This window comes from Sesamum indicum, linkage group LG7 (genome assembly GCF_026168435.1).
Source record: "Sesamum indicum cultivar Baizhima isolate 11 linkage group LG7, ASM2616843v1, whole genome shotgun sequence".
Classification (NCBI taxonomy): domain Eukaryota; kingdom Viridiplantae; phylum Streptophyta; class Magnoliopsida; order Lamiales; family Pedaliaceae; genus Sesamum; species Sesamum indicum.
Window position 1 is genome coordinate 2573238 of NC_142663.1, and position 20095 is coordinate 2593332.

The window sequence follows — 20095 nt, forward strand, 5'->3', positions numbered from 1 at the left end:
AGGAGTACCATGTTCCTGCCGTTCGAATATTGTCGCCTGTTGGCTCGGATGACGTTTGTTCTTCTTTCGAAATTGTACAATTCTTGACACTGGTGAATAGGATTGTTGATGATGGAGATGTTGCCTCCCTAACGGCGCTGGAAACTTTTAAAAAGAAGTGGGAATTGCGATATGGTCCAATTTGGTTGTGCCATGTTTTGGCAGTGTGTTTGGCGCGAGGATTGCGCATGGCTCGCCGGCCCCCATACCAGCAAGACTTGGATGCGACTTTGTCTCCACCAGCCCTTGCGCCCGCTTCTTTGATTCCGTCATTTTCTGCTGTGCAGACAGTGAAAGCGGACACTATTGGTGTGGTTGAGTCCCTGTCGATTTCTACTTTAATGCCGGTGGTGGCCTGTTCGATGATGGATGCTGCTGTGTCACCAGTCCATACACTGTTGATGACAGAAACTATTTCTGCTGCTCTATCAATGATGATTGTTTCTGTTGCTGCTATTGTGCCACAACCTGTTATGCATCAGTGGTGGGTTTGCCTCCCATGACAGTCGCTGTACATGTGCAGCCCTTGACGCAGATTGGACTTTTTGTCGGTAACATTCCTCTTCATTTTTGCTTGAATATTCCTAATGTTAGTGACAAAATTGCAGATATCATTCCATAATTCGACCCGTAAAACTTTGTAATATGTTTCCCCATCGAAGCAAAATGAAGAGATTGCTATTCGTCTTACGTTGAAAACTATTAGAAATGGGTTACGTCGATGGAATTCCACGACGATTGGATATTTTCTGGAAACGTCCTTATTTCCATCACCTTAAAGACTACGTTAAATCCATATGGCCATTGTTGATTGATGTTACAGTAACTTCAAATGGGTTTTTCTTCTTCCGATTTAAAACGACTGTGGCAATGGAGGAGATAATTGAGGGGGGCCCATGGTTGTTCCAAGGGCAACCCATAGTCTTGCGAAAGTGGGAACCAGGCATGGTGATGCGAAAGTTGAAACACACACAAGTCCCGATGTGGGTTCAATTTCAAAACCTGCCAATGGAATTGTGGACTAATGAGGGATTGAGTATGGTGGCAAGTGGAATAGGACGGCCGCTCTATCAGGATGCGATCACTAGAGCATGCACGAGATTGAATTTTGCTCGTGTGTGTGTTATGCTTGATGTTACTATGAAATTGCCAAAGCATCTTGTTGTCATGTCTTCGACTTGGGGGGGGGGGAAGTCGCATGTAAAGTTGATGAAGAATATGAGTGATTCCCTTCAAAATGCACCACTTGTATGAGCCTAGAACATGTAACGAATGATTGTGCAACCAATCGAGCCCTCGGTTTCAGTGTATGTTCAGCGTGCTCGGCCTCAAACAGTTGTGGCAACTTCGGTTTCACCATACTGCCTTCGCCTTCTCCGGAGGTTGAGGTGGCTGTGGATGATAGCATGGGGGTCCCTAACACGGGAAATAGATGTGATAAAGGTAAGAAAATTCTGATGAATAATACTTTTGATGCACTAACCTACCTTAATACTCGGGGCCCTAACAGATGCAGCCCCTCATCTAGTAATCCATGTTGAATTTAGCTATATGGAATGTAAGGGGAGTCAACAGGCGAAACCACCAACTTGCAGTCTCCTCCTTGGTTGAGGAAACACAGGTCCAAGCGACTGATGTAGTACGTATCCAGCTTGCTACCCTTCCTCCTTGGAAGTGGTTTACGAATTATGTGAGTTGTGGGAATCGAATATGGCTTGCATGGAATGATGATTTACTTGTTGCCACTGTTATGGATATTGGTGCCCAATATATCCACTTTCGTGTCCGTATGAGGAAGTGCATAGTGTCTATACTATTACGATTGTATATGAAGCGAACGATATTAGTGCCCGCCGTTGGTAGGCACTTATTATGCTTACAGGGCAGTGTTCGGAGGAGATGTGGTGGTAGTAGGTGATTTTAATATGGTGCGCGATTCTAGTGAAGTATGTGGCCAAGCAAGTGACAACCGACTAGCTAGTGATGAGTTTAATGATTATATCGTGCATACTGGCTTGCTCTCTTTGCCTACGCAAGGATAATGGTTTATGTGGCACAACTGTAGCACTGATTTCCATAGTTTATGGAAGCGATTGGACCGAAAGAAATGTGGGTGACGAGATGGCCAAGGGCTTCCTACATAAGCCTCACACCACATACTTCCGATTATTCGTTCCTTGTTCTCAGAGGGCACACCCAACAACAGTTGGGAGGTATGTTTTCTTTTGATAACTATCTTGCTTTATACTCCCAGTTTATTCCTAGCGTGCAGAATATTTGACGGCATCATATTGTGGGTCTTTCAATGTACTCGATGTGCGTATACTCAAAGTATTAAAGCCCGTGTTCCGACAGCAGCGATGGAATAAGGGGGATTTGTCACGTAATGTTCAGCTAGCCAAGGACTTTCTTGATATGGCTGAGCTGTTACTCAGCATGGAACGACATAATTCTCTGTTCTTGTCGCTTGAGCATTGTTGCAGATATATGCACGAGCGGTGCAGCTTGAGCACGTTATGCTTCAGTAGCGTGCCAAGATGCAATGGATGAAAGGAGGAGATCAATGCTCGCGAGTACTTTTCCAAAACATTGCGCAGCGCCATACAAAACGCCACATTTTCCAAATTGATGATGAGCTTGGCCATACCTATACGGATTACTAGGAGTTTATTGGGTTCTATGGCAATTTGATGGGAGGCGAGCGGAGCAGAAGGTTTCTAGACCTTCGGTACCTACGTCAGTGGGTACGCCACATTGTGACCAATGAAGAAACTCGGGTGATGATGCGCCTAGCATCAGATGATGAGGTTAAAGTGGCTATATTTGATACTGCAGCTGATAAAGCCCCTGGGCCGAATGTGTATACCTCGGGATTTTATCAAGCTGCGTGGCCTATTGTGGGTGCTGAAGTGACGCAGGTTGTTCGGAATTTCTTCACCACTGGCCGACTCTTGAGACAGGTGAATGCTACGGTTCTGACTCTCATCCCCAAGGTACACAATCCTACACGTGTATCTGACTTTAGACCGATTGCTTGTTCTAATGTTTTGTATAAAGTTATTACTAAAATCATTGTGCAAAGAATGAGTTTAGTGATGGATAAACTTATTAGTCCAACGCAGACAGCCTTTGCTCCGGGTCTATTAGCAATAATATACTACTGGCTCAGGAGCTTTTTATAGGGTATAATCAATAGTGCTTACCACCTCATTGTGCCCTTAAGGTAGATATACGTAAGGCATATGATACAGTTGAATGGGATTTCCTCATTGCTACCTTGCAGCTCTTTGGATTTCTTGACAGGCTTATTCACTGGGTGAAAAAATGTATTACTACTACCTCATTCTCTGTTGGGATTAATGGACAACCATATGGTTTCTTCGCTGGTGCTCGGGGTCTTCGCTAAGGAGACCCCATGTCCCCATATTTATTTGTCTTGATTATGGAGGTGTTGAATCTTATTTTGTAACAACTAATTGATTAAGATAAGAGGTTTATTTTTCATTGGAGATGCGAGCCGCTGAGATTGGTTCAACTTGAATTTGCTGATAACCTACTGTTGTTCTATCGGGCTGAGCCAGAGTCCATACGAGTGCTTAAGCAGGGACTTGATTTATTTGGGGATTTGTCCAGCCTTCGAGTCAACTCCCAAAAGAGTAACTTTATTATCTCACGGTCAGCTATGGGGAACTGGGATTTGTTGATTGACCAACTCCAACCAAGAGGACTTCTGCTAATGAAATATTTGGGACTTCCTCTTATCTCATCATGACTCACTACTTCGAATTGCCGACCCTTACTGTTAAAACTGGATCAGCGCATCAAAGGATGGGAGGGAATGTCTTTAGTATCTGTTCTTACTGCCCCTTAGTCTCCGGACTTTTATTCACTATTATATTGGGGATGGAACCACTTTTTCGCTATAGCGCGATCCTTGACATGATCTTGGTCCACTCATCCAGCAGTTCCCACAGGGCCTCGACTTACAAAAACTATGGAGACTTAGAAGGTTACGGTTTTCCTTCTAGATGGGCAACAGTGTTGGCCCTCTTTCACTGACATTCACTCCCTAACAGCTCTTGCATTCCCTTCTACCCATCCATAGAGGGGCTGTTCGTATCTTTTGGCGGTCAAGTAATACACAACTAACAGTTGCTATAATGATTCATCCACTACAGGGTGAAGGGCCCAAGGTAGGCTGGTCTTCACTATTGTTGGGCCGCTTCAAAACCCCTAGACATGCTTTTGTGTTATGGCTAGCGATCCTTGGTAGATTCTCTACTATGGATAAGCCTTGGTTGGCTCATCTTAATAGGTCCTTCGTACTCTGTTCTAATGGTGCTGATGAGACCCATGATCATTTAATTTTTCGCAGCACTTATTCACGTGGCTGCTTGAGGGTGATTCGATGCACACTTCGATTCGATCGGCCAAATCGAGCTTGGGCTACTGATGTCTTATGGACTGCTCGCAGATGGAGAGGCAAATACTATATTTCTATGGCCTACCGTGCTCTTTTGGCCTCATGCGTGTACCATATCTGGCGTGAGCGCAACATTAGGCAATTTGATGGAGTTCATGGAAATACACGCACTGCGGGTGCGCTGATTGTTCATAATGTGCTGCAGAGGATTCTTAGTGTAGAATTATCTACTGCTATTAGCACTTGTGCGCTTTACCACTTATGGCGGATTCCTTGGCCTATCGAGAAAACCGCTTAGATTAAACAAGTTATATTGTACTATTGTACTTATTTTTACTTATTGAAATTTTCTTTACTGAAAAAAATAAAATAAAATGCGTGTTGTTAGTCATTGCAAATTTAGCAATTTCTCTTTTCGCTTCATTTATTCGTATGTTGCGGTTTCTTGCGATTTTTGTAATTGATTGTTTCTTATATTTAGTAAAAAAACTTAAATGAATAAAAGTTTATGATGTTTATTTTTACTCCAAAAGATTCTTCAAACTTTTATTCAAATAATTATTCTTTTTTTATTATTTAAATTTAGACAAGAGTATAATATTTCATCTTTATTAAAGATTTTGACAGATTTTTTTGAAGTACAATCACATTTATTATTAGGCTTAAATGCAATTACTGCCCCGTACTATATGGTAGTGGCAAAACAAGGACCGTATAAACACAGTCATAATTTATGCCCTGTATCTATCAAATTGTGCGGGATTTATGCCCTATGGCCAGATTATGACCTTTTTGCCCTTCTAGCTAGATTTTAACCCTAGTCCATTTTATACTCCTAATTAGGCCCAACATGCTTCTGAAATAGATTAAGATCACATAAATTCATACCTTGCTTTGACCTCTTGGTTCGGGGTATTCCAGGTCCTCGATTTTACGGACTTCTTCCAACCACACTACCACAGCAGATGGTTCGCAGGTACTTGGCTCCTTCAGCAATCAACAGCACAACCCTATTTCGTTTCCTACCTTAGGGTGTAAAAGGGACTCTAATATAGAAACTTAATAGAATTTTGGATAAACAAGTTGAACAGAAGCCTTGTTTTTATTGAAGAAATATAGATAATATTACATAGATATTATTCCTCTGTTGGAGGAGACAACTATTTAGCCTCTCATGGTGTAGTGGACTTGACTTGTTGGGAAAACCCCCATAAACTGGAAGATTAAAATATTACAGGAGATTGAAAAAGACTCAGAAATCTAATGCTTTGAAGAGTAGGAGAAGTTTTTCTGATGATCCCCTTCCGCTTCCTTGCATCTTTATTTATAGGCGTCCGCGGACTTGAAATTCGAACTCCAAACTTATTTTGTAATGACGTCATTGCGTTCGTCATCGCTTTGTGATTTCCAGCTGTCTGTCATAATGGTTTGTCGGTCACATGATTTCCAGCTGGCTGCTTTGCTGACTGTTGGCTTTTGTTGTTTTCTGCCGACAGTCTTATCCTCTCGATTTTTTACATCATTTAACTTTTACTTCTCTTGGTAAAAATTTTTCTCTTTCTCTTATCTTGGTCTGGTTCGGGTTTATTTTTCATAACCCGAATCTTTATCCCAAACAGGGGCTTTTCTTGTTTCTCGCAGCAAGGGCACAAATGGTTATGCCATTGCCCAACATGCAACATGTTGCACGTCTTCATCCTTGTGGCTTCGGTTGCTGGTAGCTTATTTTTTCAGATTAACATCCTCTTTTTTTCGAATAAGCTTTCAGCAAACTCCGTGCTTTTTCCTATCATGAAATTTAACAGGAATGATTCAGTCACTTTGTTTGAGAAAATCTTGAATGGATATTTGACTTTGTCCATCTCTGTTAGAGAGACCCATAGTCCCAAAGCTCTCCTGGTAGAGATACTATCTTCACTAATGGCTGATACCAAGGGAGCTTCTCCTGAGGCAGCTTTGATTTTGTTGAAAGCTACTATATCTGGTCTCTGCAGCTTCATGAAATGGAATGCTGGATGAGACTCCTTTCCTGCAGTTTCTGGAGCTACTGAAACAAATTTTATCTCCAGAACATCGCCTCTCCTCAAGTGGGGGTTCTTTTTCCATGAATCAAAGACCGCCCCACTAATCCACTCCGGAAGTTTTGAAATTTCTTGAAAACTCGATGACATAGTATGAATTGAAGTAAGAGCTCCAAGATGATACCATTCTCTGACATCTTCTGGTTTAGATCCTTCTAACATCCAGACGTTTCGATTATGGTCTTGTCTGGGTTCACTCCTTTGCGGGAAATTAATTTTTCCCACATATGTTGTGTAGCACCCCCTACCCGCTACATCCAATTATTACTATTTCATCCTTTCTCTAATCAGAACTCATTCTATAAGTAATTCTCTTTCAAGTCGTAAAATAAATTCTAATTTATTAATAATATATATATACCACAAAAGGTAATAGATACCTCCGAAAGTTTATATTCACTAGATGTTCTCATGTACATAACCTCAAGGAAAATCATACCACAACTTAAAACACAAATTCCGATAAAAGACCAAAATATTTAACACCCAACAATCAAAAACTCTGGTTTGAGATGTCACGGCTGACCCACCTAATAAGAATGACAGCACAGCTCAAAGTCCAATGTGGCTAGTCAGTGTGACCTATCTCCTGTAAAGTACGTGGCAAGGAATGAGCTGCCTACTCAATAAGTATAGCTGATCAGTCTAATTATATATACACAGACAAAGATTCACGTACATACAGTCACACCGACAACAGTCATTCATCATACAACATCAGATATAAGCAGCAATACATACTCACAACTGTAAATCAATCCACGACATAATATTCATTGGTTATCATTTATTAGTTAAGGGCCCCACTTACTCTAGCTGGAGTACATCAGTCAATGGTTTTCGCCGGCCATCATCATATCATATACAACATAGGATACCGGTTGTGTGATATCCCCACACTCTTTTACTCCAGCTGTGTAGCAATATAGCACAGGACATCACAACAAACATGGTACCCCTACACCACCCCAATGTGTAGCTAACAGCACAAGATATTCCCTACTGCCCCGAAATACCCCGGTACCCTACGCGCCATGGTACCTAGATTAAATCATATATTTTTCATATCTCATTATCAATCACATTATCAATCATATCATCATCAATCACATTTTCATAAACCATTGACTGTGCTTCCACTAGGTAAGCATCATCTTTTATTTCAATTCACAATCATCATTCTATTCTTTACAATAATTACTTCCTCAATAATAACTCCCAATTTGATTTCATACGACAATCAATTATACGATCACGTAATCATACCACTCTCACGTCCAAGCATTACAAACACATATGACACATAATAACAATTCCACCAATATTATGGTAATCTAACAAATAACCCACAACTAATTATATAAACAATCAATATACGAAAGCCACGCATAATAATATAAACCCAAATCCACGTTCGCATCCAAGAAACCAATATACATAATATATTCAATACTACACATATAGATATATATATAAATCCAATTAGCTATACTTACCTTATATCCCAAAATACTTCGATTCACGAGGAACTGTTCAACCCTCTACTTTGTCGTCACGTCCTATAACAGAATGTTATACGTATAATCAATATATTTAATTTACCAAATAATTCATAAGAATTCACTTAACCAAACCCCTTATATAGTTATAACTATCATTTTTAATAACATTCGTAAATTATATTACCACTAAACCCTCCTTTTCCCTCATTAATAACATAATATTTCTAAAGTATAGCTTCCGAAATATTTCGATGAATTTTCTATCAATTTATCGTTGCTATACAATTTAATTAAGCAATAATAGATAGAATTACATATTTAGTTAATTATTCCGATGGAATTGTGTAAATTAGCTATAATAATAATTAAATCTAACAAATCTAATATTTTAATTATCCAACTATATCATTTTTATAGCAAATGTGATATTTAATACGACACTAATTTAAATAGGCAAAATCATAAAATACTCCAATTAAATAATACACCGCTCAATATAATCAACATTTAATAAATGAACCATTTAAATTATATAATTATTTAAATTATTAAAAATTAAAATCTAAAATTCGTACCTCTGTTTTCCGAATGTGTGTGCGCGTCAGTGTGTGTGTTAAATGTGAGTGTGTGTGTTAGTGTAAAACAATTAACATACATATATATATATGTTTAATAGGTGAGGCGGTGGCAGCACATGCCACTGCCCACCCCTTTTTTTCTTTTTTTTTTAAAAAAAAAATCTTTTTAATAATTACTATTACGTCCTTCTTAATTTTTTTAATTAATATAATTTGCCCCCAAATATTATTACAAACTCCAATTTAATCCATTCAAGTTTTATTATATCCCAAATTCAATTTATAATTTGTTTACTAATTAAATTTAAATTCCTAATAATTACCAATTAGTCTTCCAATTACGTACAAAATTTTACGGACGTCACACGCTGATAATCCTGCCAAGCAGAAGAAGACATCAACTCGTTAGTATTAGCGTTAGAGGTGCCTATCATTGGCCTAAGGCTAATCTCTCCCTCTTTTACCCCAGAGGTGCTGGGTTGACTTGAACCTACAGGAGTTTGCACTTCCTGTGATTCAATATTTGCCGTTTCACCAGAGTCTGATGATGGCCTTGTGCAATCGGTACTTGAATCCGATGCTACAGGTGTAGAGCCCTATACCCTAAAGGCATATTTTACGTCATGCTCCCTCAACTCGTGAGTCATCCCGAAGGTGACGCCTTCCGAATTGGTTCTCGTAAGTCGTTCCATAGCGAGGTGGATGCTAATAAGAAACTCCTTATTGCGACATGAACTATGTCTAGATCGGCTTTTTGAATTTGTCCGGCAACTTGGGCATTGACTGCTAGCTGTCCAAACTTTCTATCAAGCTCCTCGAGATTTTCCCAAAGGTGTCTGAGTCTCAACATGATGTAGTTTGCTTCAGACGCCTCCATCTCTCGTCAGGAAATCTGCAAGAATGTTTTCATGAGATTTTATAACGACAATATTATAACAATAATATTGGCATTCTGCTTGCCATCTGATAATACGGGCTTTCTCTATTGCTGATTCTAATTTATTCTTTAAGAAAGCTTTGACATTAGTATTATCAACTTTTAAAGTGAATTCTTTAGCAAGTAAAAATAAAGGCCATTTTTTGAAAGCCTTCCAAACCGCGAAGAATTCATTCTCGTCTATGTGTCAAACTTTGGCCTGTTGTTCTCAGAACAACCCTCCGGTATATCTACAGGGTTCTTCCCTGTAGTTGTCTTCTTCATGAGTATTGTCGCCCATCTGTAATCATTGGCGTCTGTGTAAACTACCAATTCATCCCCGTCTTGTAGTATAGCAAGCTTTGGAAGGTTACTGCAAACTTATTTTAGCTCATGAACCCTTTTGTTGTGTATTTCTTCCCATTTCCACTTTGAACTCTCCGTTTCTTTCAGAAGTGGTCGAAAATCCTTTCTGTATCTTGCAAGATCCTTAATGAAGATTCCTGCAAAATTAACAACTCCCAAGAAGCTTTGCAATTGCTTCTTGTCTTTGAGTACATCTGGGAAATTGCGGATTTTTTCCATCTTATTGACTACAATAGTAGCTTTCTTTTCAGAAAGTACTAAACCTTCTCTATAGCATCCATCGGAAAATATCTCAAGATGTTTAATATGTTCTTTCATATTTTTGGATGCAATTAGTATGTCGTCAATATAGACAAACATGAACTCAAAAGTCATTCAACCCTTATGGTAACACCATCAAGACTGAATTCCATTCCATTACCTTTTCTTCCCCATGGTTTATAATTTTCGAGGAAACTTAACCCCAAAGTCATAATTCCATTTTCTCGTCCTGCAACACCTGCAACTAAAATTTCATGACCTGCTATTTGAAGCATGCCCTCATACTTTCCAACAACAGGTTGCTGCAAATGATATAAGTTATCACAAGGGAAATAATTCTCTTTCTTAGTGATGTCAAATATAACTTGTATTTCTTTCCATCCTTGAGGGCATCTAAGTTTTAGAGCTCAGTGAGGAGTTAAAACTTTTAATAACTCTTTCTCCTTTTCTTTGTAGCCTATAATCCTATCTTCTGAAAAGGACATCCGACTACTAAACTCAGTACTAGAGCTCAGTGTTCGATCTAAGACTGGGTGATCTTTTATAATAATATCAACACCACCTATTCTAGGTATCCTAATAGGATCTGGTGTCATTACCTTTGCGAACTCCTTGAAAATTCTAGGAATCTCAATATACTCTTTCCTAAGAAACAAATCTGAATGATGGGTATTGGAAAGGGCATATGCAATTATATAGGTTATAGAATACGGTCTATTTCCTTCTTTCATTAGACCTTTTCTTTTAAAATCTTGATGAAGGGTTAAGACTCTACTGAAATCTTGGTCTGCTAGGTTGTATGCAATTCTAGGATGAATGTCAAACATCAGTTTTCCTGCATACAAATTACCTATCATTGTTCCAAGACAGCCATCTCTTAAGTTATTGATTTGTCTATCCATTATCGATAAATGTATTTCTGAATCAATTCCTTCCTTAAAAGTTGCTTTTATCACTACTTCAATAGTTCCTATGTGGATCCATTTCATAGTAACAGTTACTTCTTCTCTAAGCTTACTTAATTCTTCAAGAATTTCTTCTTTAGGAATTAATTGCATCTCCATCACATTACCAGTAAGTTCCATCGGTATAGGAAACTCACCTGAACTTACTTTGTAGATTATGTGATGCTTTCTTTGGTTTAGTCATATCTGGTTTAGGACTTTCCCAATTCCTCCAATCCTAAATCCATCGTACGGGCTTAGGTTGAAATCTTGTCGCATGGTTTTATTTGACACCGTCATCCTGGAAAAGAATCCTGATAGGCTTTCAGAAGATTAAAGCCTATCTCCCTTGTAATTATTCTGACTCGATTGAAGATCCATCCGAATCAGTTTCTATTCTTCTTCATAGACACTTTCGTCTGATGGAAGGTCTTCGAATTAGTAAATAGGTACCAAGTCGCCATAGTAGACTGCATCCAAGATGTCATCTGTGGCTTCAAATTTTTGTAATTCACCACGTTTCTGCGGGAAGTCGGGGGATATATGTCCTTTTGCTCCAAAGGTCCAACAATTGTAGTCTTTGAAACTTTCATTGGCTCGGGTATGGGCTCGTCTGAAAGTTCTTCTTGTGGGGGTTCTTCCGGTGGATCTTGCCTCTGTTCGTGTAGATCCTTGGGATGAAACGCTTTTGGTCCTGTTCTCCGTCCAGATTTATATGTTCTGGCTTTGGATTTGGACCACCATGATCTTCGTCTGGAAAAGGTCCTTCTGGAATTCCTAGGGTAGGAGTCACTACTTTGCTTCCTTCTTTTCCTAGGCTCGCCTGATTCTCCTATAATTATTGGAAAATCATTGTTATCACAACAAAGAGGCGTTCGTTTGATTTTACCTCTCAGTCTTTTTATGTTCTTTTGGATGGATGCTTGATAACACCAATCCTTCAGTTTGTCTTTAAGGAAAGACATTCTTCGTGCCACTGAATCTAGTTGTCCTTCTGGTACTTTGTATGAATGGATCAACATTTTTCTCCATGGACTGTATATCTTTGCGAAGAACATTGAAGCTGCTACTTATGTTGCTACTCTACTCTGGAAAAAATACTTGCAAAACCAATATATGTATTCATCTACTGCGCAAATACTTCTAAGTTCAAGACTGAAGAGAGCCTGTGCATATTCTCTAGCTTTTTCTGCTCTACTTCCTTCGAAGTATCCGTCTCCGATGAAGTGTATCTTAATAAGCCTTCCTAGCCGGTCCGCTATCGCACCTTTTGAATCTCCGGCAAGGATGCTGGCCTTGGTATCTTCTGGGGTGTTATCCCATCCGATCTTTACAGATCCCTCAAAACTCAACTCAACAAGTTTTATGAAGTTTTCTTTGTCGAGCTCTAGGGTAATTGTTGCTATCTTGATTGCTGCAACCCATTCATCTATCAATTTCTCGGTATTTCGGAAATCAATAATATCCAGATTCAGTATGGCGCCATATGGATGTAAGGGCTGGAGCATGGTCCTTGCCCAAGGTGTATTCTCCGGCACTCTTTTCTGGATTTCGTCCTGGCTCCCACAAACATTGGAGTGGCATTAGTATGGAATTCCACACTTTCTCTCATCGGTTGATCCTGTGGAGGATTATTAGAGCATGTACTTCCCTCCGGCGGTGGTAGTGCTGGAGTGATCTCATTTTGTTTGGATATTGACTAAATCCACGATCCCGAGTTGGGAAAAGGATTCCGCCAATTCTTGTAGATCTGATAGATCCGCTCTTGTTACTTCCATTATTTTATAGATCTTCTCTTGACTTTAGCTTTGGAATCTCCATGGCCTTCCCCTTCTAGTGTAGAAGAGGTACTATTCCAAGGGCATCCCTGATTCCCTCTTGTCTGGATTTTGATGTCTCAGGATTCTCCCTTTGATTTTTCTTCAGATTTGTAATTTCTGACCTCAGATCTATAAGACCTTTGTGTAAATCAGGAAGGATCTTAAGGACCTCGTCCACCTTTTAGCTCAAAGATTCTATTTTCATAGGTATATATATTAACCTATGTCCGTAGTCTTGAACCGTCTTTTGGATCTCCCTTTGATCTTGAGAGATCTTTGATTTATCCGACTCGAGTTCCTTCCAATCAGTCATAATTTTTAAAACTGAAATTGTGTAGGAATTTACCCGTTCCGCTTCTCCTGGTTGGGATTCTACCATGAACTTCAGTGGAGTATAGATGTCTCACTGCATTCCCTGGTAGCACTTGTCTGACTTCAAAATTTCTCAGCCATTCTTTTTCTTCGTCCAGCGTGAGAAGTCTTGGATCAATCCTATTGGGACCGTTGTCACACTTGTCAAGAATTTTTATAAGAAATTCTCTTCTCTGTATTTTATATAATGATCTTTTATTCTTAGTTTCTTTTATTGTCCTAATCTTTTATTCGAGTTTTATTAATTTTCCTAGTATTTTATTCTTACTTATTTTTATTACTTTTTCTAATTTTTTATTTTTATTCTTATTACTTTCTCTAATTAATATTTATACTAACTATTATGGCCTTAGTTCTTGTATGTTTATAATAAATAATTTTTCACTTTTTAAATGTGTTTTTTTTTTTTACGAGAAAAGTATAGAAATCAATACATTATATTAAATTAAAGAAAAAACAAAGAAGGGAGATAGAAAAACTGATTTATCAGTTTATATAAAATTTAAAAAATTGAATAAGTTAATTATCTTATCGATTAAAAGGAATTTTTAATTTCACAAAAATTTAGTATGACAGTATCATTACCCGCAATTTGTTAGTATAATGCATGACCCTTCTTTTTCATATTAACATATAAAGATATATACATTTGTATATGCTATATTATATATATATATGCATTAAAAACATATACTAATTTTTAAAGATAAATGTACTAGCAGTTCTAGCACGCCTTTTCTACGTATATATAATAAATATTTTCTTTTTGAAATATGCTATAAATATGAGAAAAATATAGAAATAAATACATTATATAAAGAAAGAAAGAAAGAAAGAAAGAAATAATTTATCAAGTAATGTAAATTTTGAAAAATTGAATAAGTTAATAATTTTATCAGTTGAAGGATATTTTTTATTTTATAAAAAGTTAGCGCGACCATGTCATTAACCGTTATTTGTGAGTGGAGACCCTTTTTCTATATTAATATATATAATTTTAAAATATATACATAAAACTGTGCATAAATTAACGTTATGCCAACAATTTATCTTATCACCATTTTCAAATCAATGATATTATCAAATTTATGGTAATTTTGATATTTATCATAATAAGATCTGAACATTAAAACATGTAGCTAATTTTACTAACAAACCCTTAAACTAATTTAGGTACCTGAATATTTCCTAATATTCTCTTTTTAATTAAACCATAATATCTATTTCACCAACTTCTCATTCCAAAATAATCGTCAACTTTCTTAATTTTGAATGTAATTATTCATTGTCTCTAATGATAATATTAATTAACGGACTATTTTTGTCTAATGATATTAATTCCATGTATGGAATCTGTTACATAAAATCCTACATATAATATTTTCAGTTTTTTTAAACAAGAAAGATATAAATATATATATATATATATATGCACACATGTTATTTAAAAATAGGAACAAATGCAAACAACCCCCTTGTGATATCGTAAATGAGCAAATTATTCCCTTATAAAAAAATAAATAGCGATTTACCTTCCTATATTTTTAAAATACAACAATTTAGCTCCCCATAATTTTAAAATGAAGCAATTTACCTCCTTGTCTAAGCAATTTTTAAAATATTTTTTCATATGGGAAAATATATCGTATACGTATACGTTTATAAAAATACTTTGGGATGATAATACTGCCATCTTTAAAAGTTAAAATTATTTACCCAAATACTTTATAAAATTATAAGTATGTGAGTTGATGGGGGTGTCTATCATTATTTCCCTCACAGGATATATTTGTAAAATCTTTGTTCTAAATAGGAATTATACTTATAAAAGGTAAAAAATAATTTATGTAAATAAATTTAGAAAGATGCAGCTCGTAATCTACTTTAACTATTAAGACAGCCCTAAGCATTAGTAAATTGTAATATTTTAAACATTTTTGCCCCTAAATTGTTTAAAAATATAAGAAACTGTGTGATAATTATATAGAAATTAAGTTCCTATATACCCTCTCCTCTCATCAAATAAATTTTGTGTGAGAGCTTTGTGTGTTGGTGTGTATATATATAGCACTTCCACGTCCACAAGTGAAGAGCTGAGAGAGTTATGGTTAGGGTGATATATCACTTACTCTTGCATAAAAAAAGAGTAAAGAGAAAACCGAGAGTGAAGAAGAAAGAGCGTAAAGATAGAAGATGTGTAGAGGGCGGGGATGAGTGTGATATGGGTATTAAATACGAACGTGTGAGAGCTCTCAGAATCAAAGAAAATTTGGAAAAAATGAAGCAATTGGGTCTGAATATGAATATTTTAGATCAAGCAAAAAGAGTATTCCGTCAAGACGTTCCACTCCCAATGATGGAAAAGAAAAAGCCTAAAGTCCCCACTGTCCCTCGTCTTCATAAGGATGCCATCAATCGTCGTACTTCTCCAAGGTCTCTCTCTCTGTCTCTCTGTCTCTATGTATATGCATGTGTATAAAATGTGTTGTACGTACTGTTAGGTTAATGAAGAAGCATCCATCATCGCCGGCGGGGGATGGAATTTGCATAGAAGACAAGGGAAAAATGAAGGTTGAAAATTAAGAGGTTTATACGTCGGAGCATGAGAAGCTTTTGGGTGACTGCAACAGTCCGTGGCCCTTGTTTGATGACCAAAGTGTCAAACATTTGTACGATTCTGTTAATGGGATTACTTGTCATCAATGCAGGTCAACGCTCTACTAATACTAGGACTTAATTTGCAACCCGTCTCTGTTTTTTGTCAATTTCCTCTCTACATAAAGCACTCTAATTCTGTTTGTGTGGGCAGGCAGAAGACACTTGGTCTACGCACTGAATGTAGCCTATGTCATCGTTCACATGGGAGATTATGCGGAAAATGCCTCTACATAAGGTCATCCCACAAATTTTTGAACTATATGAAATTTTTAAACAAAGAAGAAAAATAGTTATAAGTTTGAGATAGAAGGAAAAGAGGGTTAATTACATCATTGTTGGGTGCAGATATGGAGAGAATTTATTGGAAGTAAAAGAGAAGGAGAGTTGGAAATGTCCGGCGTGTCGGGAAATATGCAATTGCAGTCGTTGCCGAGAGCAGAAGGGTTGGCCGCCCACTGGCTCAATTCATGACCATGTATATCTTGTCAATCATCTTCATGTTCATATATTCTATTCTTACAATTACGTACTAATCAAAAGACAATTACAGTGAAATTATGATTAATATTCATTCATGCTAGCTGATCATATATACATATATGTGTAGGCATGGAAGCTTGGATTTAAATCGGTGGCCCATTATCTTATTCACACTCGACGTGCCAAATGAATTATAAGCATACCGCCAGAATTCCGCACCTCCACTCCATTTGCGTTAATTTGCCTCAATAAGCTCAAGTTCATTAGCTGTACTATGTATGTATTTCTTAATATTGCTGTCTCATGCATGTTTGGAAGTTCTCAAAGTCTTGGAATGCTTCAACTTGAGTACAACTTTTATATACCAGATCCACTCCATTACCATTAATTTGGTAATTAATCTAAATCTAATTGGATTCAGGAGCAGCCAAATATATTACCGCGTCATTTTTTTTTCTACACATTATACTTTTGTCGCACAAATGATACGTATTTTTCAAAATTGAAAAATATGATTAAAATATAATTATAATTTATAATTTAAAAGTTAAGTTACATGCAATACATTCAGTTTTTGACGATCAAAAAAATTTGAACTACGTAACTCCATCTCCACCATCAATAACTAAGACAAAAATTCCTTTTCTTTATTTCCATAATTTTTGACTTCCCTCATTAATAAGACAAAAATTTGAAGGACGTAACTAAGACAAAAATTCTCAAATTATGAGTTGGTATATATAGAAATTACTTGCGCATGCATTGCTTGCCCATCACCTATTCTTTATTTCCATAATTTTTGACTTCCTTCATTAATACTTTCTCTATTCTTTTATTTTTATTTTTATTACTTTCTGTAATTAATATTTTATTTCCATTATTATTACTTTATGTAATGATCTTTTATTCCCAGTTTCTTTTATTTTCCTAATCTTTTATTCAAGTTTTATTAATTTCCCTAGTATTTTATTCTTAATTATTTTTATTAATTTTTTTATTTCTTTCTCTAATTAATATTTTATTTCCATTTCTTTTACTTCATATAATTATCTTTTATTCCCAGTTTCTTTTATTTTCCTAATATTTTTTATTAGTTTTATTAATTTCTCTAGTGTTTTATTCTTAATTATTTTCATTGCTTTTACTATTTTTTTTATTTTTATTACTTTCTCTAGTTAATATTTTATTTCCATTATTATTACTTTATATAATGATCTTTTATTCCCAGTTTCTTTTATTGTCCTAATCTTTTATTCAAGTTTTATTAATTTCCCTAGTATTTTATTCTTACTTATTTTTATTACTTTTTCTAATTTTTTATTTTTATTCTTATTACTTTCTCTAATTAATATTTTATTTTCATTTTTATTAATTTATATAATTATCTCTTATTCCATTTTCTGTTATTTCCCTCACCTTTTATTTAGGTTTTATTAATTTCTCTAGTATTTTATTCTTAATTATTTTATTACTTTTTCTATTTTTTTTATTACTTACTTTGATCAATTTATATTTTCTTGTTATGCAACGCTTGGATATTGCAGAGAACATGGCCTGGCCGTATTGCCAAACACGGCCGTCTTCCCAGCACCATTAACTTTAACCTCCGATCAAAACCAGAACAATTTGAAAATAATAGGGATGAAACTTTACCTCAAAATATTTAGGGACCCAAGTTTATTTTGATCCAAGTATAGGGAGCAAAAATATAATATATCCATTTTATACGAAAAATATTATCTGAAATTTAATAAATATTAGTGTATATAATTAATTTGCTTGATTCTAGAAATTAAAGCACATGTTGCTAGCTCAGGTTTTCCACCCTTCTCAAAGAGTTTCAAACTTTTGTTTATGTGAAAATTACATTGTAGTATATATATATAGGGTGAATAGTAATTTACCCCTTGTGATATTGAAAATGAGCATATTACTCTCATATAAAAAAAATATAGCAATCTATTCCCTGTACTTTTTAAAATGAAGCAATTTACCTCCTTATACAGGGAGGTATATTGCTTCCTTTTAAAAAACAAAGGGAGGTAAATTGTTGTATTTTAAAAATATAGGAAGGTAAATCACTATTTATTTTTTCATAAGGAGGTAATTTGCTTATTTGTAATATAACAAGGAAGTTGCTTGCATTTTTCCAAGTATATATAGGATCTTGATTCAGATTAGCTGTACATATAAAACACTGGATAAGTGCATAAAGATAAAGATTATATATAATTCAGTATTTTTACAAATTGTTTTTGTTAGATGTACATTCTAGAAAATCCCGTGAGACAAAGAAAGTATACAGATTTAGAGCCTAATTTATGAGATAAAAAATATATTTTTTCCTTATAATTATAGCTAGTCAAAAATTAAAACAGAAGAAAATATCCACAGTATAAATAAGATATATATATTATTCCAGATAATGAATCCTAAAATTACTATTCCTTTCTCGATACTAATTTGCGTCAATCTGAATAGACTTTTGAATTATGAACTCTTTTACATTTCTTGGCTGGCTAAATTTATATTTGAAATTTGAAAAAAAATGCAAGCAACTTCTTGTGATATCGTAAATGAACAAATTATCCCCTTATGAAAAAATAAAAAGCAATTTACCTCCAGTATCTTTTTAAAATACAACAATTTACCCCCCTATGATTTTTAAAATAAAGTAATTTTTACCTCCCTGTATAAGGAGGTAAATTGCTTCATTTTAAAAAGTATAGGTGGTAAATTGTTATATTTTTTTTATAAGGGGATAATGTGCTCATTTTCAATACTACAAGCGGATAAATTGCTATTCACCCTTTGAAATTTTAATAAATCGAAATCAATTAAAAATATATCCAACGAAATTCTCTTTTTTATTGATACTCTTAGAAAAAGGCATGACTAATGTAATTATACTCAAGATAATAATTTATAAGAGAAATTCAATCAATGACGATTGTGAAGAGAGTTGAAAACCGAGCAAGAAATGGAAATCTGTAAATTCCATTAACACGATTGAAAAAGAAAAAGCTTCTCAGCAGAGTGGAGGAGGAGAGGGTAGCTGAGAGAGTGAGCTGAGAGTGAGTCTGAACCGCTGGGAGCTGAGAAAGTGAGCTGAGACCTTCTTCCACCTTGTCGCTGACACTTGCCGCCGTATCCGCCGCGGCTTCGCCGCCGCGCCGCCGCCGGCCGGTCGCCGGAATTTTTTCTGGCGCGTCTCCGGCCACGCGCACTAGATCCAGATTCGCCGTCCGACGATCTTTCCATCCATGCCGCGCGTGCTCTGAACCGGCCTCCGACGCGCCGCCACTCGCCAGCCACAGACCTCATTTTCGCCCCCTTTTTCACCGCCAACATTTTTCTCAAATTCCGGCGGCGTCCCGACGACCCACCGGCCGCTGCTCATACCGGCCACAACGAGGCGAACATTACCCACTAAACAATTTTGGATTCCACCGACGAGAGAGGTTGGGCTTTTACCTTTACCTTTGATCCTTGTCGTCGCCGTTTCGCCGCCACCGGAGTGTCTCCCGATCGCGGACCACCACCAACCGTCTCGCCTCCTCCGTGCGAGTCGAACGAGCCATCTCCCATCCATTCCCATCAAGGCATTGTGTTGATCACGGCACCTCCCAAACGCCGACGGATTTCCACCGGTGGA